The following is a 10,927-nucleotide window of genomic DNA, read 5'->3' as shown; positions in this document are numbered from 1 at the left end:
ATTAGTGTTCTTACTTTATTCATGTAGTGTGAATTCTAGATTTTATAAAAAAAAATAAAAAAAATCTTTATTGGAAGATTATTTTAATGCAGATAGTATCAACAGAAAAAAAATACATATCTCAGAGTACTCAATGCCAGCGGTCACCAATTGGAGATTGGATCAGGCAAAATTAGGCAAATGATTGTTTTTTAGAAGCTGCTGGTTTAAATATAACTTTCCCTCTATTAAATCTTCTGCCCTTGTTGTTTTAACTTTGGATAGTAAAAAAAAATTCTGTCAGTAAATACCTTATACAGCCCACTTCCTGTTTCTTGTCTGGTAAAAACCATAGGCTTATGACATCATGTGCAGCTCTCTCTCTAACTCTTGTGAGAGTTTTCCAGGAAGGGAGAGGGGATGAGTCATAAGGGGACCAATAAGAGCTCCAGGGCTGCAGAGCTGGAGGTGTGCCTCTGTGTGTCTATGTAAATCCAGGAAGTGAACAGGCAGCTTCAGCTGTCCACAGTTAAAAATGGCTGCAGCCAGACTCAGTGAAGGGAGATTTCTGCAGCATATTTGGCATATTTGGCAAGTACAGAATCACAGTTTATATACAAAATAGTATGCAAAGTGGTTGGAGGAAAGCTTCAGAATGGCAAACATGTCTTTATTACAAATTATGTGAGCAGACTGCAGTTCCTCTTTAAAGCGATTGTAAAGTCTTGTTTTTTTTTTTCTATAAAAAAAACAAACATGTTATACTTACCTCCTTTTGTGTAGTAGTTTTGCACAGATCAGCCCAGATCCTCCACTTCTCAGGGTCCCTCACTGGTGAACCTGGCCCCTCCCTCCTGTTGAGTGACCCCACAGAAAGCAGCTTGCTATGGGAGCACCTGAGCCAAAGGGAGGCTTCATGTCTAAATGGATACTGCCGTATCTTTCCTCATTGTCTAACTGACTTTGATTGACAACAGCAGGAGCCAATGGCACCGCTGCTGTATCTCAACCAATTAGGAGGGAGAGTCCCAGATGGCCAAGGCAATCGTGGACATCGCTGGATAGAGATGGGGTTCAGGTAATTATTAGGGGGTGCTGAGACGGCTGCTGCACACAGAAGGCTTTTAATCGTATTGCATAGGATGCATTAAGATAAAAAACCTCCTGCCTTTACAAACAGTGGATAAAAAAAATCATTTTTGGTATGCTTGCCTGATGTGATCTTTGTTGTTAACTTAAAGCGGTGGTTCACACTAAAAAATAAGTTTCTACCATGAAATGCAGCATACTAGCATGAGCTACAGTATGCCTTTATTTATTTTTTTTGCGCCGTACTCACAGTTTATTATTATTATTATTATTATACAGGATTTATATAGCGCCAACAGTTTACGCAGCGCTTTACAACATAGTTTACGCAGCGCTGCCCGCGGGGAATGGGCGTTCCTATGCAGAGGGGAACATGATTGACGGCCGGCTATGGCGCGTCACGCTTCCCGAAAATACCCGGAGTAGGACTTGGCTCTTCACGGTGCTATACAGCGCCTGCGCACAGACTAGGAGCTGACTGCACAGACGCCGTGAAGAGCCAAGTCCTATTTCGGCTATTTTCGGGAAGCGTGACGCGCCATAGCCGGCCGTCAATCATGTTCCCCTCTGCATAGGAACGCCTACTCCTCGCGGGGAGTCTGAAACTTAACTACGGGATTAAACTGTGAGTACGGCGCAAAATAATAAAATAAAGGCATACTGTAGCTTGCGCTAGTATGCTGGATGGCATGGTAGAAAAAAAAAGGGTGAACCCCCGCTTTAAGACATTCATAAGTGAAACAATTAAACAAGAAAACAAAACATATACCTTGCTGTTGATCACATAATACTATTGTAATACTGTAAAATCCCTATTTGTTTGTGAGCTGTTGTAAACACACAAATGCAGGGCAAAACCTTTGTGACATTCAGTATCTATGATTATGATTATTGTTCTTTTCAAACACACTTCAGGCTTATTCACCAAAATTCAGAGGAGGAATGATAAAAAAGCAAAATGAAGTACTTTGTTTACTGAACTCTCAGCAGTGTGTCAGAATAAAGCTGTTTTTATCTAATGGGCTGATGTGTGCCCTTTATTCTGCTCCTGCATGCCAAAAGAACATGGCAGGATAATTAATTTATTACAACCTACGCAAGATGTCAAAAAATGCATTGTACAGAGTGAACCTTCTGTAGACCTGAGCAGCATTTACACTGGGTGGGTTTTGTTCCTGTTCTCCTTACAATTAACTTTCTTGACTTTGATGTGCTTGAGTAATCAGTACTTTGCGAAGACAAGTTGCATATTTTCTATTAGTCTGTTTGTCTTTTACTTGAGTGCTCCAACAGCATTTTTCAAATCTGTGATAACATAATAACACATTCAGTGGCAGTTTTCTAATAATCTAATATTTGTTAATATCTGAAAAAAAGTGGCGGCCTTTGTTTTCTCAAGAGACCTGTGTTTAGTTTAAAGACCCATCCAAGATAAAAGAAAGCAACAAAAATGGATCCCCATTCAGCTAACTGCATGGGGTGGTTAAGTTGAGCTAAAGCTCCACACTTTTTTTTTTTAGATAGAGTAATGCCCTGTACGACAAGCCGAGAAAAATTAAGTTTATTGCTTCCGAGCATGCGTCGACTTGTTTCTGAGCATGCATGTTTTTTTCTCCCTCGGAGTTCCATACAGACAAATGGAATTTCCGTCGGAAAAAAAGAGAACATGTTCCGACGGAAAAAGTCCGATGGCTCAAACACGCGGTTGGAATATCCGATGAAAAAAATCCTTTTTCATCAGAAATTACGATCGTGTGTACGAGGCATAAGGGAGGATTATAAATTCTGTCAGTTTTTTGCCATGTGTTTCCCATAGGGAAGATTTCACCTCCTGTCCCATAGCCAAATTTGGAAGTCAGAGGAAAGCCCTCCAAAGTAAGGGAAATCCCTAATTGTCAACGGGTTTACGAGAACTAGTGTCAATATTGGAAGATTTCATCTTTATTGCTGTTCCGGAGACAGCTCAAGATTTGCTTTTTTCTTTTACTGTAAAGTGGTTCTAAAGGCAGAAAGTTTTTCTAATCTTAATGCATTCATGCATTAAGATGAACACCTTCTGTGTGCAGCAGCCCCCCTCAGCCCCCCTAATACTTACCTGAGCCCCATCTCGATTCAGAAAAGTTTCCAGAGAGCCTCGGTTGTCGCATACACTTCATCCTCATTGGCTGAGACAGCAGTGTGTGTCATTTCCTCCTGCTTATGTTAATCTAAGTCAGTGAGCCAATAAGGAGAGAGGGGGCCAAGCTGAGCCACTGCTCCGTGTCTGAATGGACACAAAGAGCAGCAGCTCGGGTGCCTCCATAGCAGGCTGCATGCTGTGGGGACACTCGGCAGGAGGGAGGGGCCAGCAGCACCGGCGAGGGACCCAAGTAGAGGAGGACCTGGGCTGCTCTGTGCAAAACCACTGCACAAAGCAGATAAGTATAACATTTTGTTACTTTTAAACAAAGAAAAACAAGACTTTAATATCACTTTAACTGATAATAGTAAATGTGCCAAATATAGAGGCTAAATCTCCATAAGGGAGACTCAGTAAGCAATAAAAATTAGACAGGTATTCTGATCCCTCTCCACTCTATCCAATACTAAAAAAAGGTTATGTCTTTAGTTATAATTTAAAGTTGTTTAGTAAAACACCCTCTTATGATACAGTAAAAATGAATTCACAAAATACATTGAGATTTCCTGTCATTTTATGAGATTATTGGTGTTGCTCTTTAACCACTTCAGCCCCGGAGGATTTGGCTGCCAAATGACCAGGCCATTTTTTGCGATTCGGCACTGCGCCGCTTTAACTGACAATTGCGCGGTCGTGTGACGTGACTCCCAAACAAAATTGACGTCCTTTTTTCCCCACAAATAGAGCTTTCTTTTGGTGGCATTTGATCACCTCTGCGTTTTTTTTTTTTTTGCGCTATAAACAAAAATAGAGCGCCAATTTTGAAAAAAAGCAATATTTTTAACTTTTTGCTATAATAAATATCCCCAAAAAATCTATCGATACGTATTCTTCTACATATTTTTGGTAAAAAAAAATTGCAATAAGCGTTTGATGATTGGTTTGCGCAAACAATCTTGGGCCAGATTCATGTACTTTTATGGCGGCGTAGCGTATCCCGTTTACGCTACACCGCCGCAAGTTTTCAGCGTAAGTGCTTGATTCACAAAGCACTTGCCTGTAAACTTGCGGCGGCGTACGTACTGCGCATGCTCCGTTTTGAAATTTCCCGCCGTGCTTTCCGCAAAATGACGTCGCCCCGACGTAATGTTTTGAACGGCGATGTGCGTTACGTCCTTTCGTATTCCCGGACGACTTACGCAAAAAAAATTAGAAATTTGACGCGGGAACGACGGCCATACCTTAACATGGGCTGTCTATTTTTACACCACCTAAATAGCAGCCGTAACTTTGCGACGGGAAAAGCCGACGACGTAAGAAAATGCGACGAACGCGCGTACCTTCGTGGATCGCCGTAAACAGCTAATTTGCATACCCGACGCGGAAATCGACGCAAACTCCACCCAGCGGGCGCCGAAGTATTGCATCCTAAGATCCGAAGGCGTACGAAGCCGCACGCCTGTCGGATCTTAGCCAAATGCCGTTGTATCTTTGTTTGTGAATTCAAAATAAAGATATGACGCAGCAAATTTGAAAGGCGTACTTTTTTTTGTGAATCTGGCCCATAGTGTCCACAAAATAGGGGATAGTTTTATGGCATTTTTATTAATATTTTTTTTTTATTAGAAATGGCAGCGATCAGAAATGGCAGCGACATTATGGCGGACACATCAGACACCTTTGACGCTATTTTGGGACCATTCACATTTATACCGTGATCAGTGCTATAACAATTAAATGATTACTGTATAAATGTGACTGGCAGGGAAGAGGTTAACCACTAGGAGACTAGGAAGGGGTTAAGTGTGTCCTAGGGAGCGATTCTAACTCTGTGGGGCCTGGGCTTACTGTGACATAACACTGATCGCTGCTCGCGATTACAGGGAGCAGACGATCAGTGTCCTGTCACTAGGCAGAACACGGACATGCCTTGTTTACACAGGCATCCCCCCCCCCCCGTTCTGCAGCTCTGTGACACGATTGCGGGACACCGGCAGACATTCAATATATACGTTGCTTTGTGCAGCCGGGCCATTCTGCCGACGTATATCTACATGACGCGTTTGGCAAGCAGTTAATCTAGAAAACAATTAGACTGCTATTTTTTAAAGTTCCTAATGAAAAAGTGTTTGGAGAAAATATGTAAGCTGTAATTACTGAACCTTTTAAAAATTATTGTTGCCTGAAAAGCTTCACAAATTTCAAAGACCTTAACCTGGTGTGAGGGAGGAGTTCTGACTTTCCTTTGACTAGCTGCAAGTTTATTTCAGGCTGTTCAGTTATGGTCCTTTCACACGCACAGACCGCCCGGCAGACTCCGCTTTGCTCAGCAGGGGAACCCTGCGCTGATCCCCACTGAGCAGGCAGATGCAAGGTCCGTCTCCGCTCACTGTGCAGAGATGGACCTGTCAGATCCCCGCTCTCCTTTATGGGGAGATCAGAAAACTGGGCACCTGTCCATTTTTATCCGATCCGCCAGATGTAATGGAAAATAGGGTCACTATCCATCTGGATTTCATAGACAGGATTGGTTCGGATAGCAGCGGGTGTCAGGGGACATGTTACTGCTGACATCTGCCGCTCCATAGGAGTAAATGGAGGGTTTGATCAGGTCCACCAGAAAAACCAACAGGTGCACCTGATCGGAAAGTCTGTGTGAAACGGGCCTTAGTAAGATAAATGACAATCTTCCCTGAACTGCCAAATTATAGCTGTTAATGGCTCCAGTGTTACAAAAAAGCAATGGAATTAAAGTACACCCTTGTCTAGTACCTTCAGGAAAATGGCTCCCAGAGATCCCCATTAATATACAGTTGGCCATGGGGTACAAAGCTTTAGGTCTGTACACATTTACTGAAACACTTTACAAAAATTAATCGCATTCATATACAGTATCTCACAAAAGTGAGTACACCCCTCACATTTTTGTAAATATTTTAATATATCTTTCCATGTGACAATTCTGAAGAAATTACACTTTGCTACAATGAAAAGTAGTGAGTGTACAGCTTGTATAACAGTGTAAATTTTTTGTCCCCTCAAAATAACTCAACACACATCCAATAATGTCTAAACCGCTGGCAACAAAAGTGAGTACACCCCTAAGTGAAAATGTCCATATTGGGCCCAATTAGCCATTTTCCCACCCCGGTGTCATGTGACTCGTTAGTATTACAATGTCTTAGGTGTGAATGAGGAGCAGGTGTGTTAAATTTGGTGTTATCGTTCTCACTCTCTCCTACTGGTCACTGGAAGTTCAACATGGCACCTCATGGCAAAGAACTCCCCGAGGATCTGAAAAAATAAATGGTTTCTCTACATTAAGATGGCTCAGGCTATAATAAGATACGAAATGGAAATGACACATACTATAGAGATGGTCGAGCTGCTCGCCCTGAAAAATAATAGAAAATGGAAGAGTTCCCCGTGGGGCTTTTAGGCAGCAATGTCAAAAATATAGAAGTACTGGTTGCTATATAAAATTAGTATTTATTAACAAAAAGCTTAGATATCACAATGTATAAAAGTTGCAATGCATAAAAGCAAATACAAAAGGTCACAGTCCATGGTGCAGTAGACATGATAATTGCACATATTGTTATATTACATGATTGTACAATGTTGATCCCCGACGCGTTTCGACCAGTAGAGGTCTCTTCAGGGGGATAATTAGTTTCTAAAAAGGTATATCACAAAAGTATAGAATTAATAAAAGAACTAGCATGTCAACATACATCACATAGATTCGACCATGGGAATATATTTACCGCTAAAACATGGAATAGAGGATATTTAAAGCCGCTGCATAGTCCGATAGGACCTACAGGAAGTCCCCACCTTCCCGAGGGTGAGGGGTCCATCCAGGGAGGTATTCAAGGAGCCTCATTAATGACACCCTCCCAGTGGGGGGAGGGGAGGAAGCGGCACCTGCAATGAGCACCCACAGTAGCCATAATTAGATTAAAAAGGGTTGAGTAGGGTAATTACAAGTAAACCTATCAGGGTGATGGTTAGATTGTATATGTGTATACAGAATGGACGGGCAAAGGCAACTACAAGTTGCCAATATATAATGTTGGTCAAGACATTTGTGAACGTTTCATGAATAGTGTAGTGTGAAATAATAAACTGGGTAAAAAAAGGGTGCAGTGTCGGTACGTGTGACGGACTGCCAAATAAAATGGTCAGATGATAAAATAATATAATGTAAAGTACAAATGTGAGTGAAAATGAAGTAATAGTGAATATGTGAAAGCAAACAACATGTGTTCCCAATAATAAACTTGGGCAAAAAAAGTTGTAAGATCAAAAATTGAACAGGTGTCAGTGTTGGAAAGTTTATATAGAATTATATAAAATAATGAAAGAGGATGCAAGTATTACCTGGTACGGTGTTGTAGGTATAATGAGTAGTTGAAGGCCTGACTGCAAGTTGTGCAAAGCAGGTGAATGCCAGGACAGCGTGGATGCGGTAACATCCAGCCTGGTCTATGTGGGATGTGATATACATACCCCAGTGGCCAGTCATTATATAGTGCCCTATAAGTGGCAATCAGGGTGATCAAGCGCAGGTGCACAAATCCCCCCTTAATCCACCAGGAGATGCGGCGTCCAGGCCCCCAAGTGGGGCCCACATGAGGCTCCCCCAATGTCCTGGAAGGCTGAGAAGCTCCGACCACCGTCGTCCTCTCCGCCGCAACCCATGTGACGTCATGACGTAGCGCGTACGCCGAGGTCTTGCGCGTGCGCACTAGTCCAAACTGTCCAGAGAGGATCAAAAGGACGCCGCCGGCAGAGGTGGCTCGCATCGGCGTACAGGGGAGACCCCCCTGAAAACCACCGAGGCGAATAAGAGGGAACGAGTTCCCTCACCCCCCCTGCCGGGAAAACCCAAAGGGAAGGAACCCAGCCCCCAGAGTCGGACAGGGACTGCCAGGTCCAACGGAGTCCATAGCTTATATTAGCATATATTGAATGTTAAAAAAAGTGACATAGATGATGGCAGCTGATTGTAGTGGTTACGTAAAGATGCAGCTAATTAAATTTGACAAAAGGTGTTTGCACAAGAACTGTGCATGTGTTCCATGGCTAAAACTCCTTGCATATATAAGTTTAAATAAATTTAGAACAAATATTAATTAATTCGATATTGGAACATGTTGCATTGCAGGAGTCTGTATAGAGTACCTCCTGATGTATGAAGGAGAGGGAAGAAAGGATAGATGATTCAATCCAATCCGTTTGTTATATTAGGTTAATTGAAATAGAACAAATATTCATATAGAACATTTGAACATGCTGCAATATTGAAACAACACTGCAGTATATAAATATCTGGGGGTACCTCTTAAAAGTGTCAGGGGGGAAAAAACAAAAACGGAAAAAAAGGATGAATAAATGAATCCAATCCCCTCAACGACAAAGAGGTGAATGTAACACCTAAAAAATACAGTTGACCCATGTCGCCCACTAGGGAGTGGGTCAACATTGATAAAAGAGTTTAATGCAGGAGTTAAGGAGGCCAATGGAAGAGCACAAGAACTCGCGTCCTATCTCTGTGTGTCAGAAGGGAAGAGGAGTTTAACCACCCAAAATATTGTACAAAATGGAAACGGGCAAAGGCAACTACAAGTTGCCAATATATGCCTTGACCAACATTATATATTGGCAACTTGTAGTTGCCTTTGCCCATCCATTCTGTATACACATATACAATCTAACCATCACCCTGATAGGTTTACTTGTAATTACCCTACTCAACCCTTTTTAATCTAATTATGGCTACTGTGGGTGCTCATTGCAGGTGCCGGTTCCTCCCCTCTCCCCACCGAGAGGGTGTCATTAATGAGGCTCCTTGAATACCTCCCTGGATGGACCCCTCACCCTCGGGAAGGTGGGGACTTCCTGTAGATCCTATCGGACTATGCAGCGGCTTTAACTATCCTCTATTCCATGTTTTAGCGGTAAATATATTCCCATGGTCGAATCTATGTGATGTATGTTGACATGCTAGTTCTTTTATTAATTCTATACTTTTGTGATATACCGTTTTAGAAACTAATTATCCCCCTGAAGAGACCTCTACTGGTCGAAACGCGTCAGACATCAACATTGTACAATCATGTAATATAACAATATGTGCAATTATCATGTCTACTGCACCATGGACTGTGACCTTTTGTATTTGCTTTTATGCATTGCAACTTTTATACATTGTGATATCTAAGCTTTTTGTTAATAAATACTACTTTTATATAGCAACCATTACTTCTATATTTTTGACATTGCTGCCTAAAAGCTCCACGGGGAACTCTTCCATTTTCAGGCTATAATAAGTTTGCCAAGACCTTGAAACTGAGCTGCAGCACAGTGGCCAAGACTATACAGCGGTTAAACAGGACAGGTTCCGCTCAGAACAGACCTCGCTATGGTTGACCAAAGGTGTTGACTGCATGTGCTCAGCGTCATATCCAGAGGTTGTCTTTGGGAAATAGACGTATGCGTGCTGCCAGCATTGCTGCAGAGGTTGAGGGGGTGGGGGGGTCAGCCTGTCAGTGCTCAGACCATACGCTGAACATTGCATCAAGTTGGTCTGCATGGCTGTCTTCCCAGAAGGAAGCCTCTTCTAAAGATGATGCACAAGAAAGCCCACAAACAGTTTGCTCAAGACAAGCAGACTAAAGACATGGATTACTCCAACTATGTCCTGTGGTCTGATGAGATCAAGATAAACTTATTTGGTTCAGATGGTGTCAAGTATGTGTGGTGGCAACCTGGTGAAGAGTACAAAGACACATGGTGGTGGGAGTGTCATGGTCTGGGGCTGCATGAGTGCTGCTGGGACCAGGGGCGGATCCAGAGTCTAGTCTAGTCTCGGGAGGGGCTCTGCCAGAAAATACTTTTTTTGTGGGCAATTTGTCGGGGCAATGGCTGGTGTTGGCGCTTCAATCATAACAACCATGGTTGTTATGGTGACAGGATGATTAAAGCGCATTATTTCTATTATTACATTGTAATATAAAATTAAATGGTTCAACTCACCATAATGCAGAATCAGTGGGAGCGCTGAGCATGTCACTTGCCACTGTCGTCCGCCTTAAACTTTGTTTATGTTGAAAAGGCAACTCTAATTTTGGGGGATGGCTCAAAGCTACAGTATATAAGGTGTTCGGTAGCAGCATTCTAACAAAAGCATCTCTAAAAACAGATGGTCAGTAAAAAGTGAATGCTTTAGTCTGAGAACCCCAACCTTTAAAAGGCCCTATCAATAATAAAACATAAAAAAAACACAAAAGAAACAAATTACCACAACTGAATCAAAAGCAATTTAAGGACAGTTTAATGTAAAAGTGCAAATGCTAGTTTAATGTAAAATAAGAGGCCCTATCAACATAAAATAATATTAATATACCCCCAAAATGAATAAAACTCCCTAAATGACGATCCGTGAGAAAAAAAGCCAATTTTTGTTACAGAAAAGCCTTGCAGCAAAAATAAAATAAAAAAACATGTATGCATTGGACAGCGGACCTCAAATCAACCACAAAATAAAATGATAGAGAAAAAGTAATATACAAGAAAAAAAGGTAGCAAAGTGGTTTATTTTCCAAACAGCTAGCAATCAGAGTTTAAGTACAGTTTCCGAATTAACCGTAATCTCTCCCTGTGCAGTGTATCAGAATAATCTTATAATTTATATTTCCCTGCAATCCTTTTACAGACATCATGACTGCTCTGTGT

Source organism: Rana temporaria, chromosome 1 (assembly GCF_905171775.1).
Source record: "Rana temporaria chromosome 1, aRanTem1.1, whole genome shotgun sequence".
Lineage (NCBI taxonomy): Eukaryota > Metazoa > Chordata > Amphibia > Anura > Ranidae > Rana > Rana temporaria.
This window is presented reverse-complemented; position numbering follows the sequence as displayed.